The sequence below is a fragment of the Carettochelys insculpta genome, chromosome 5 (assembly GCF_033958435.1).
Source record: "Carettochelys insculpta isolate YL-2023 chromosome 5, ASM3395843v1, whole genome shotgun sequence".
Lineage (NCBI taxonomy): Eukaryota > Metazoa > Chordata > Testudines > Carettochelyidae > Carettochelys > Carettochelys insculpta.
This window is the reverse complement of record NC_134141.1, coordinates 78,539,976-78,552,724: the sequence shown is the minus strand read 5'-3', so window position 1 is coordinate 78,552,724 and position 12,749 is coordinate 78,539,976.

Here is a 12,749-nt window from a genome sequence, read left to right as displayed (position 1 = left end):
GCTCCAACGGACTGGTGGGGAGGGGACCACCTTTCAGTGGTTACTCGTTTACTCAACATCCTTAGCATGGCATTAAGCAGATTTTGAAAATATGCCTGTGTTTGCTGTCTAATATGGTGGATTCTGTGGTGGATTTGAAACATGAATACATTTGATCCTCGTTTAGGTTGTTGTGCGCACTACTGTGTTGCAAACCTCTCTACTAAGACGTAACGATAGTAAATGTCAGTAAATGTGACATTTATGAGCAATCAATTGAGTCGAAAAAAGTGGGTGTGCTGTGAAATTGTTCATCTCATTGAAGTGTGCTGTGTTACTGAAAAGGTTGGAAACCACTGGCCTAAGCTATTCTATCCAATCAGCCACTCCCACTTAGGTTTTATCAATATTAGCAAGTACACAACACTGAGTAACAATCCTTACCTGACAGCTCCTCAGTGAAATCACAAGATGTGATTGATTTGTGTTACTCCAGGTTTACACCTATGTCCTTACTAATTTTGGCTTTGAATTAGCATAAAACTAGAGTCACACACCCAAGAAACATTCACATAATATACAGTCTGATTATCAGAAACAGGCAAATCATTTGTGTTAAAATAGAAAATGGCTTGTAGCAGAGTTCTGCCTTATACAAACTGAATTCAAAGCTTCTTTGAGGAAAGGAAAGGATAGGCTGCCCTCCCCAGCTTCCCAGGTGGAAAATTTCCTGTAACCTTTACGAGAAACTCCACTGACCTTTCCTCAAATCACTGTTGGATAGGCATTTTGGTCTTCCCCACTCTCTATAGTCCTTTGAGAGAAGGGCTAATGCATGTGTCACATATTAAGTCCCACTGGTAGCTACTTAAAGACATGGTGCTTTTCTATTTCTGGATAGCAGTTAGTGTAAAAGCAAACCACATGCAGACAAACTCACAAGAAGTTGTACTTCTCTTCAATAGCTGTCAGCTTAGATCTGTGGGCACTTTGTTACTTGCACTTCTAATGAGAAAGTGACTGCAGACTTTCAGTGCTTTAATTTTCTAATTAAGTATGAGTTACTAATGGCCCCCACATGCTTATGTTAGGCACGTTTTCTCCCACACACTTTGTTAATCATTTTAAAACCTTTACAGAGTACTTTAAAAAGGCTGTAAGTGAAGAAAATTAGACCCAGGATAGAATATTTTTAGAATCATTGAATTGAAATGTTGAGCTCATTTAGAAGAGCTAAGCACCATTTTCCCTACTTCCACTATGCAATCACCACTATTTTGCTAATTAGGTATATGGATTACATAATTTGTTCACTATCAATTATTCATTACAAAGACTGATATTTTTCAGTGTCAGTTTTAAGTATTCTTGATGGTCTTTAACATGGAAGGCAATGAGGAGTGTTTGATTACTGTTTAATTGTTATAATTATACGTCTGTTATTGTTAAATATATTGCTTCGATCACAATAATCTAACACCTATGAGGTATTGCTTAATATTAGAAAGATTATGTCTGATCTGATGAGAATTTCAAGTTCAGAGAACTTGAAATTCTCATCAACAATCAGACATCCACACAAGACCCCACAGAGAGAGGCTCCACTTGTACTATGACTGATCTATTAACACAAGCACTAATTTGTAAAATGCAATTCAGGAAATTAAATGGCTTCTGTTTCCAAAAATCTTGAGTATGAATGACTTTTTCCAATGGTATGTAATGTTAAATATGACATATTAGGAAAGAGTAAACACATTATCGCTAAGATTATCAAAACAAGAACTGACTGCAGAAATCAATGAAACACCTCAATATACATCAGCTGAGGCTCTGACCATAGGTCAGAGATAAAAATGAGCTCTTAAATCTATATTTAAGTAAACAAATGATTTTCAAAAGAACAGAAGCCCCAGTATGCCCAACTGTAAAATATTACTGCAGATCAATAAGATGTATCATAACATGACTTACTCATTTCATATAAAATTGGGTGGAGGATATCTAATTGATGTAAAAAGTGCAGCTGAGGTGTTATATTCTGGAATCTCACACAGATGCTAATGCTTCTTTAGAGAACATTTTTAAAGGGCATTTGTGTAAATAAGCCCCAAAATCTGTGTACTATGAAGCCCAGTTCTCAGAGCCACCTACTGTAAGAAAAACGCTGTTGAATGTTCACCCATATATAGCCTCTTTTCAAGCACTAAGTAATCATTGCAATGACGACTCTGGAGAGGCATAGTAACAGAGAGAAAGCTGTGCTATTCTATATACTATCAAAACAAAAAAGCAGTACAGTAGCATTTTAAAGACTAACAAAATAATTTATTAGGTGAGCTTTCGTGGGACAGACCTACTTCTTCAGACCATAGCCAGACCAGAAGAGACTCAATATTTAAGGCAGAGAACCAAAAATAGTAATCAAGACTGACAAATCAGAAAAAAAATTATCAAGGTGAGCAAATCAGACAGCAGAGGGGCAGGGGGGTGTCGAGAATTAGATTAAGCCAAGTATGCAAACGAGCCCGTATAGTGTCCCAGAAAAGTGGCATCCTGGTTCAAACCACGTTATTGTGTCGAATTTGAATATGAAAGAGAGTTCAACAGTCTCTCTTTCCAAAGCAGAATGAAAATTCTTCTTCGGTAAGATGCACACTCTTAAGTCATTAACAGAATGGCCCACTACATTAAAATGTAGACCAAGTGGTTTGTGGATCAGGAGTGTTTTGATGTATGTTTTGTGCCCATTAATTCTTTGTCTGAGAGAGTTTGAAGTCTGTCCAATATACAAAGCATCTGAGCATTGTTGGCATATATGATGTTAGTTGAGGAACATGAGAATGTGCCCGTGATTCTGTGAATAACCTGGTTAGGTCCAGTAATGGTATCTCCAGAATAGATATGTGGACAAAGCTGGCAGCCGGCTTTGTTGCAAGGAAAAGTCCCCAGACTGGTGTTCCTGTGGTATAGACTGTGGCTGTTGGTGAGAATCCTCTTAAGGTTGGGAGGTTGTCTGTAGGAGAGAACAGCTCTGTCACCTAGGGCCTGCTGGAGTGTGGCATCCTGATTAAGTATAGGTTGTAGATCTTTAATAATGCATTGCAATGGTTTGAGTTGGGGGCTTTAGGTAATGACCAATGGTGGTCTGTTCTTGGCTTTTTTGGGCTGATCTTGGAGTAGCTGGTCTCTGGGTATTCGTCTGGCCCTGTTGATTTGTGTTTTTTTAAAATTTCTTCTGGTGGGTAATTCAGGTTTATGAATATTCAGTAAAGATCTTGTAGTGTTTGGTCTCTGTCAGTAGGATCAGAGCAAATGCGATAGTACCTAAGGGCTTGACAGTAAACAATGGATCTAGTTATGTGTGCAGGATGGAAGGTGGAAGTGTGTAGGTAAGTACAGCAATCAGTGGGTTTCCAGTAGAGTGTGGTACCGATTAGGCCATCCTTGATTTGTACTGTAGTGTCCAGGAAATGTCTCTCTCATGCGAAGTAATCAAGGCATAAGTTGATGGTGGGGTGCAGATTGTTAAAGTCCCTGTGGAATTCCTCTAGAGACTCTATACCATGGGTCCAAATCATAAAGATGTCATCTATGTATCTTAAGTAGAGGAGGGGTAATAGGGGACGAGAGCTGAGGAATCGTTGTTCCAGGTCTGCCATAAATATATTAGCATATTGTGGGGCCATGTGGGTGCCCATAGCAATTCCACTAATCTGGAGGTATAAATGTCCCCAAATCGGAAATGGTGAGAACAAAGTTACAGAGGTCAGACACCCAATTGGCTGTGGTGACATCAGAGATGGTATTCCTGATTGCTTTGTAATCCATCTCTGTGTGGAATATTAGTGTACAGAGCCTCTACATCCATGGTGGTAAGGATAGTGTTGTCAGGAACTTTTCCCATGTTTTGTAATTTCCTCAGGAAGTCAGTGGTGTCTCAGAGATAGCTGGGAGTACAGGTGGCATAGTCTTTGAGGAGGAAGTCCATGTAATTGGAGAGTCCGGTGGTAAGGGTGCCAATACCTGAAATGATAGGTCATCCAGGGTTCCCAGGTTTGTGGATTTTGGCAAATAAATAGAATAATCCAGGATGGGGCTCAGATGGTGTGTCTCCATTAATAAGGTTTCGAGTAGCATGAGAGAGAGGCATGTTGTTGTTCTCCTCCAAATCAATGGAGTTATATGACTCTGTCCCAGCGCTCATTACTGGCCTTCCCTTTATTCATGGCTTTGCGATAATTTCTGTATACTGTGCACCTTCAGCATCTGAAGTCACAAAGAGGTCAGGTTGTGCTCCCCGCATAACACCCTCCCAACCCAGTCTCCTGTTGAGGTCAATAAGGCTCTAAAACAGATCTCACCAAAACAAACAGCAATCACAGACAAATTAGCAACTAGTTGAGAAGTTAGAAGTGGAGTGGGCTTTTGCAGGCAGAAGAACAGATCTCTCATCTCTTGTGAGAACTATAGAAGCAATTTGTTTTTTGTTGTTGTTTTTGTTTGTTTGTTTTAAAGAATATCATGAAATTGCAGTTTATGCTGTCAGGGATTTTTCATACCTCGGGCATTATCACCCCCATGGGTCAGGGGAAACAAGCCTTTGGCCATTAATCATCATTACAGGTACAGTAGAATCTAAAATCACATAGGCTGCCATTTATCAGCCCCCTGTAATGGTCACTCTGAGTCAGTTGGTTTCCCTGGTAACCCTGAACTCATAAACAACTCGTGACCTGGGGTTTAAAATCCAGGCACCTGATTGGGCGCAGGCAGAAAGCTTCCAGAAGTTTCCACAGCCCAGAGGGCCTGTTTGAAAGCAGGCCCTCAGAATGCTCTCATGTAAATAGCCTCATGAATCATGCATGAGATCATACGATATAAGGCAGCGCAAGCACAGTGCTCGCCGGCCCTCGGCGCGGATACGATTCCGCTACCTGTACAGGGAGGTGTTGGCCCTTGAGGCGTCCACCAGCCCCTAGGCTAGCTGCCTCACAAGCAGCGAAGACTTTGCGAAGAGCTCCAGCTTGAGAAGACTTTGCGAAGGGCTCCTGAGTCAACACCAGCAACACCCAGCAGGGCCCGCCTGCTGCGGTGACAGCTGGCAGTTTTACCTCACCACTAAGAGAGCGACAAGCAGCCCTGAGGTGAATCAGGCAAGCGGCAAACTGGCCTCATCACTAGGGTGAGGTACTGCGTGCTCGCCTGTTGAAACCCAGGGTCTGCCATCTAAACAGCAAGCAGGCTCCAAGGTGAATCAGCTGGGCGGCGAACTGGCCTCACCATTAGGGTGAGGTACTGCGTACCCAGCTGTTGAAGCCCAGAGCCTGCCATCAAAGCGGCACCCTCGCTCCCGCCGCCTGCCATCCTGCGGTGATGACACTACCTACCGGACACGACACACCTGCCTGACGAGACTGCAATCACCTGGACACACAAATCCACCACAAGCCTAAGGCACAGCACAGGCTACACAGACTTTCACAGGCCTGAGGCCCAGCCCAGGCTACACAGACTATTATAGGCCTGAGGCCCAGCCCAGGCTATAAGGACTTCTATAGTCCTGAGGCCCAGCCCAGGCCACATAGACTTTCACAGGCCCGAGGCCCAGCCCGGGCTATACAAATTATATTATCATAATACTTTGGGCATTGGGTCCCCACAATGGGGGGTTCGAAGTTGCAAATCGAACCGTGCCCCTCCTGGCCAAGAGGGGCCACACCCAGGGGCTCAACCACAAGGCCGGGCCTAACAGCCCAGGTTTCCTCTACCATCTTAGAAACTGCACACTTGTGTTAATAGTTTCACAGTTATAGTTAATTAGTTAGTCATTTAGTTATAGTAATTGGTACTAGTAGCAATAATTAATTATCTAAGTGATTAGTCATAGACTGGTAACAATAGCATTTATTTAACTGACGTGTTTACATACTTAAGGAGCAGGCAGGTCATCTTGGTAGAGGCTTGACCTCCCAGTTACCCTATAAACCCTGCATCCTACCTTACCCCCACTTACCTGTCCCTATTTTCCGAGCCCTAGCCGGGGAGGTTACACTTCCCCCTCACTCAGCTGGGAGGAGGACCTTGGCAGGCAAAGTCCCAGGGCCTCCAATAGGTTGGCGTAGCGAACCAGCCAGGGCATTAAGGGGGAAAGCAAATTGACCTTCGCCTGCCTGGAGCTATATTAATGTAAAACTACCTATACCTCTCTCCTTGAATTTCCCTTTAATCTTCCTTTCTGCCTCCAACCTAATAAAAAACCATCATACAGGTCGCTTCATGGATTCTTTAGTGTATAGCATTGTAAGTGTCTAAAAAATTACTATTGTTGCAATTCAATGCATTATCAGTAATCACTAATATATATATGGTTACTTTATAAAAAATTGTCTACTGTTACAAGTGTCATTACTCCTTTCCCTGTTTGTTCTGTTAATAAACTTTGTAACTGTTTGCACCTTCACAAGCCTTCCTCTTCCCATCTCACCCCTCTCCCTTAAAGCCAGCCTCCTGCCTGCCAGGGAAAATTCTACCAGCCCCTCTGACGGCGGTACAGGGCCAGTGCACAACCCCCGGGGCCTCCTGCTGGAGGTGGGTGGGGGCGGCCTGCAGAGGGGTGGGGCGACCTCTACTCGTCGCCGGGTCTCCACCATCCCCTCCTTATCTTCGTCCTAGGCCTCTTGAGGATTCAAGCAGTGTACTGGTGTGGGGTCAGTGTGGCCTTGGCCCGCGACTTTGCCCGCACCAACTATGCCAGAAAATTCCTTTTGTCAGAAGAGCACTGCAGGTGGACTGCACTGTGACAGCGTATCAGTCCTGCTGTAGGAATGATGGATGATATTGTAGGATGGTTTACATTCATAAGGAATAGCAGTCAGACAAGTGTTCTGTAAATTAGTAAGTGGCCTCTCAGAAGAAGGAAAATCCATGTTGCCGTTATTACTCTGTTGTCCCATTTTAGCAATGAGAGGTCCTTAAATAGTTGTTCGTTCTTGTTCCCACCCGCCAAGAACTTAAATTTCACAAGCTGCCATCCTAAGGCTAGTAATGTTAATACCTTTTGGCAGTCATGGGCAGCAAAGCATAGCTGCAGAAGAATGAACACCAGCCACATCTACTCTGTTCCTGCACACACAGTAGGCTGAATGCTAACACAGAGACCTGTCATCTCTGCTCCAGCCATGGAATCCATCTGAGAAGTGGTTAGTCTTCGGAGGCTATTTCTACCCCTATTAAGGCCAAAGGTGAAATTGACTTACATAGGAATCATATTCAAGTTAGGCCTTTTTAAAGGCTTTTCCAGGCACAAATATATGTCATTGCAGGAGATTTTTAGTCATATCCTCCTATTGCATTATTCTTATATGCCTTTTTTGCCATAAAATCTATAATAACTATCACTAGTAACATATATTGTAACACCTGGAAGGTCCAGACCTAGTGCATTAATACAGTGGGGTTGGGCTGCTGAGACAATATTTTTACATTGCCCTCCCAACTTCCTCTAAGGCCAGACAATTATGTTGATGGGAGGATTCCCTAGTAACCAAAGCTAAAGTACCACTCTTGCTTATATAAAGGAGCAAGGGGACTGAGACCCAGCCATCACAGACAACACACCTTTTGGCCGTACATGAATCACCCACTGAGTTTAGAGATGGCTGGAGTTCTCCTATGTTTACAACCTCCTTCCCCTTGCACCTAAGACTCTGATTGGCTCTGCTCCTGGATGGTAACTGGGTTTGACCTGCCCGGTGGAGTGCCAAAAATGAAAACTTTCAATACTGCTTCAAGAACAGCTAATGAGCATGTCTAACTGCCACATCATAATTCTGCCCCGCTTTTGGTGAGATGCCCTGCCTGGTACTCTGCCTATGTGCACAACAGAGTTTTATTACAAATTTCTGTTCCTTTTTCCCCACTGCTTCTCGCCCTTTCTTTGGGCCAAGCAAATTCAAACGTTGTAACAAAGCATGAGGTTTACATTCAATGAGGTTGAAACACATAATAAAAAGATGTCCCTGACATCACAGAATCAACACTACCGAAAAAGAGAATCAATAGGTGGTCACAGCAACAGAAGGAAGGAAATGATGCCAGCACACCAACTGACTAGCTATGTCAAATGTTTTGTAGGCATGGTTACAGAGACGTGTTTTAAGGAAGAATCAGAAGGACATTATAGTAGATTTGCAGATTTTAACTGGGAGTTTCTCCCATGCATGGAAAAAAAAGCACCAACACATTTGCTGAAAAACTTGAAAAATATGCCATTGAGACTCGCCTATTGGCACAGCAAAGGTGGGACCTGACGTCACATTAACACAGAAGAGGTGATAAGGTGGGCAGGAAGATGAAGGCTCTTCTAACTGCAGTAATAGGGTTTAAAGCCAGAAGGCACTACTAGATTATCTAGTCTGAGCTCTTATATCACAGGCCACCAACACCATCTAGAACCCTACACAAAACGACTGAAATAAGGCCAAAGTATGCACAAGAAACTAGATTAATATGTTGACAAAGTATAAATTCCTCTGACAGGAAAGACTGCCTACTCTAGAACCATCTCATTGAATTGACAGAAATCTGGTTGTCATACCCTAAAGTATTGTGCTCACTTATTTTCTTGTGCATGCATGTTGACCAACTCCATTTGATTACAAAATTTAATCTGAATATGGAAATGTTTGGCAAAGGATCAAATATACTGCTTTCTGCAGCTTTGCAACTGTAAATGACATTTTTAATTAAACAACTATTGCAGCCCCAGGCATTTTTGGGTATTAATGACTGGCTATAAAATTAACTGCCTAAAGGCAATCTTGTTCATCGTTCATTTCTCATCAAAAATGCTGTGGGCTCTGGCCCTCTTTGCTATTACAAGCACTTGGATTCAGAATTAAATTCAGTGATTTACCTTTTCCTACTGTCTTTTCTACCCAAAATTATGGGAGCTTCAGTGATACCCAAAAACTGAATACTGATGTAAAGCATTATCAGCTTTATCAACTTTTATATGCTGTGAATATTTTTCTATTAGAATACTGTTTTGAGACCTTGTCATGCTGAGCAAAATGCCTTTGCAACCTCAGGAAGACAAAGGTCCTCTTTCATGTATATCTAAGTTATGACACCCATGTGAGGCTACAGCAGGTCTTGCCAGCTTTTCACAGAAAAACATGAAGTTCTAAAGCAGAGTTAAGATTCAGGGGTGTAATTCAGTGTCTCCTGCCACTCAGACAGAGAAGAGGTTAATTATGCCCTGCTCCAGGAGCAATGGAAATGAGTCCTCCCAGTAGCCTGGAGATGGTCCATAAAGCACAACCAGTCAGGGAGGATTTGCAGAGAACAACCAATCATGGCCTGGAAGGCTTAAATAAAAGAGATCTGAAGGGCAGAGTAGATTATTTGCTACTGTGAGCATAGAAAGTAAAGTGGGGGTCCCTGAGAGAACTATAAGCCCCTTGGACAGTGCAGTGGCTGTCTCCTGGAACTGAGTGCTCTGAGGCCATAAGGAAGCAGCACAGGGAAATAAAACTACATTGACAGAGGTTAAACAGAAGCATTGGGAAGCTGATATTTACTGGGCTGCAGCCCGAAGTAGTGGGCTAGCCTGGGGTCCCCTCTATGTACACTTGTCACAGGTGTGCTGGATCTATCCCTCAGGTCCTCTGGAAGAGTGAAACATAGATGATGACAGCTGGAGGGAAGAGTTGCAGAGATGATGCTGAGCTTCTGGAAGCTGAGAGAGAAGTTGTAGTCAGGAGCAGAAACAGAGTACTGGTATGCAGACTGTGGCTGTCAACTAATCCCAAGCATGGCCAGGAGACAGAGCTGGTCTCATGATGATGTTTGCACTCTGGGACAAGGGCCTATGTATATTTTCATTGAACATTTTTTTAAATCTTTTGAGTGTCAATTTAGGGTTCATGGAAGATACCGAGGTGGCAGCCAGAATGATTAAGATCTGCTATTTATCCACAAAACAAGGACAATAGGAGTGATCATTCAAATTCCATGATGCTTCCAGGCCAGCATGCTTCCTGCATCACTTAGAAGACAGCTTCTGGTTCTCACAGCATACTTTGGACACCATGTCCATTGAGTCCTTAGCTTCTCAGCAGAGATTGCCAATGTGACTATAAAGTAATGCTGTTTTGTCTTAACTTGACATGTCTACATGTTGACTGAAACCAGCTAACAGCTACAAAATTGCAGCAACTCTTGTCCTGATTAATATCTGAATTAGCTTTACACTAAATCTACGTATCCCAATACTAGTTATCTGAACCATTTAATTATCAAAATATGGGAGGTCTATTAATGCTCCTTTTCAGTTTCTCTGCCCTGGACTACACTGTGAATTTGTGTCAGTGATTCTATTGACCTACCACCAGTGTAGACATTATTATGTCGACTGAACTGTGTCTCTAGTCAACGCAGCTGTAACCTTATTTTACACTAGAGAGACCATGCCAGGGTTAAAGTCATATGTATTTTGTTAAATGCCACTAAGGGTTTAAAGGAAAAGGGAGAACTAGCTTTCAATCGCATACCCACACACATACCCTCCTGCACTCATGCACCTATGCAACAACCAACTCATGCAGGTGACGAGTTGCATGCAGTGGAGGAAGCCAAGGAAGAGTGGGTTCAGTGTGTCTGGATGCGGTCATGAATGCAAAGTGGTGCAATGGAACACAGTCTCAGAAAGCCTCAGGAAACAAACATGCACCCAGCAGATCAAGTGTGGCTGTCAAGTGCCTTTGGCAAAAGGGTGGTGGTGATGTGACTGGAAGAGGCAATTAGACAAAGTCTAATGTTTGGTTGGTTCATTAGATTTGGAAACTAGTCAGCACAAATCTGCATACAATGGAAGCTTAGTCCCGGGGGCAGGGAGGGAAATGTATGTAAATTGTTCAGCAAGCATTTGGTATTTGCATGCACATTCCAACCCTTTTCCCAGTAATGCTAACCTACTTATTGCCTGGCTAAAAATCTGTTTAAAATTAAATAATTTCACAACACTAAGGGAACAACAGGAAAGGCAGCAGAAGACAAACACAAAGAAATGAGAGTCAAGATGCACACACGGAAAGCAGCAAATGAGCAAATAAAGGAAGCAGGGTGACTAGTTAAAACAGACACTAGAGAAATTCAGGCAAGAGAACTAATTTCTTGGTTTTTAATTTGCTCCACAATTTTTCACTTCTTGGACTCAAGCTGGTAAGATTACGGCCTCAGGGGACTGCATTGCATCCAAAGGCAAAATATAGACCAACCTTGTTCAATGATTACTAACAGACTCTTCTGCAAGGAAGCGTGTTGCCAGGTGCTGAATAAGGATATGTCCATGCTTACTGGGGGTGGGAGGGTCAGCACATCACAATTGATCTTCTGGGGATTGATTTTTTTGTGTGATAAGATGCAGCAAAATTGATCTCTCTGGGCTCAGCTGTTGACCCTGGCACTCCAGGCTGATGTGTAGAGTAAGGGATGTCAATGGGAGCCTGAAGAGATGTGCTCTACACCAGGGAAGAAAGCCTATCCTAATATGTTCATTCTAGCTATGCAAATGGCATAGCTAGAACTGTGTATCTGGGATTGACTTTGATCACTAGTGTAGACCAGGCCTCAGTATCAGAAAAACTTCCTCAACCCAGTATATAGAATCAGAGCAGTATGACTGCTCTGTGCTTCTCAATCTGTACACCCATTTCCTCTCAGCACAATGCCAGTTCAAGTTCAGTACACAATCCTTAGTCAATATATAGTTCCTACCATTAAAGGCATAGTGATTTTTTTTCACATTGAACTTAATCCTGCTTTTTGTGAATTTTCACCTAACATATTTTGTCTCCAAGTGTGAAAAGATTTACTTCTGTTGTGAACAGTTGCAATAAAGTCAATGTATTATGTACTGCACTTCATCGTACATAAAGCGAAGCAGGCTCACAAGTTTTTGCAGAATCAGAGCTCCTGTTTTGTTATTAGTAACAACCATTACATAAATCTATTATTGCACTGTGAAGCTCTCACTACTATGGTTGTGTTCTTGATAATTTGTGTTACACTGTCTAGGGTAATCAAGTAGCACTTTAAAGATTAACAAAATAATTTATGAGGTGAGCTTTTGTGGGACGGGCCCACTTCTTCAGACCATAGCCAGACCAGAACAGTGGTTCTCTGTGCCTTAAGTATTGAGTCTGTTCTGGTCTGGCTATGGTCTGAAGAAGTGGGCCCGTCCCACGAAAGCTCACCTAATAAATTATTTTGTTAGTCTTTAAAGTGCTACTTAACTGTTTTTTTGTTTTGATAGTATATAGACTAACACGGCTCCCTCTCTGTTACTGTCTGGAGTGGTTTCTTGTAACAGAGAGACAGCCGTGCTAGTCTATTATACTATTATAACAAAAAAGCAGTCCAGCAGCACTTTAAAGACTAACATAATTTATTAGGTGATGAGCTTTCATGGGACAGATCCATTTCTTCAGATGGTTTATGACTGTGATTGTCTACCTCTGAGGAGACTGTCAAAACCAGGGCAGAGACAAGTAACTGGTGGCATATTTTATAATTACTATTAACACATATGAACTCCTGGATCACTGCAGCAGGCCTAACATGGAGTCACTTGTTGGTTTCACCATTCTGACTTGCCTGTCAGGCAAGCCACATTTAAAAATTATCACTTACACCAAAAATCACAGAACATTCAGGTTGCTTACAGTTCCCAAAAGCAGACACTCACACCACATTGGCTATCATAG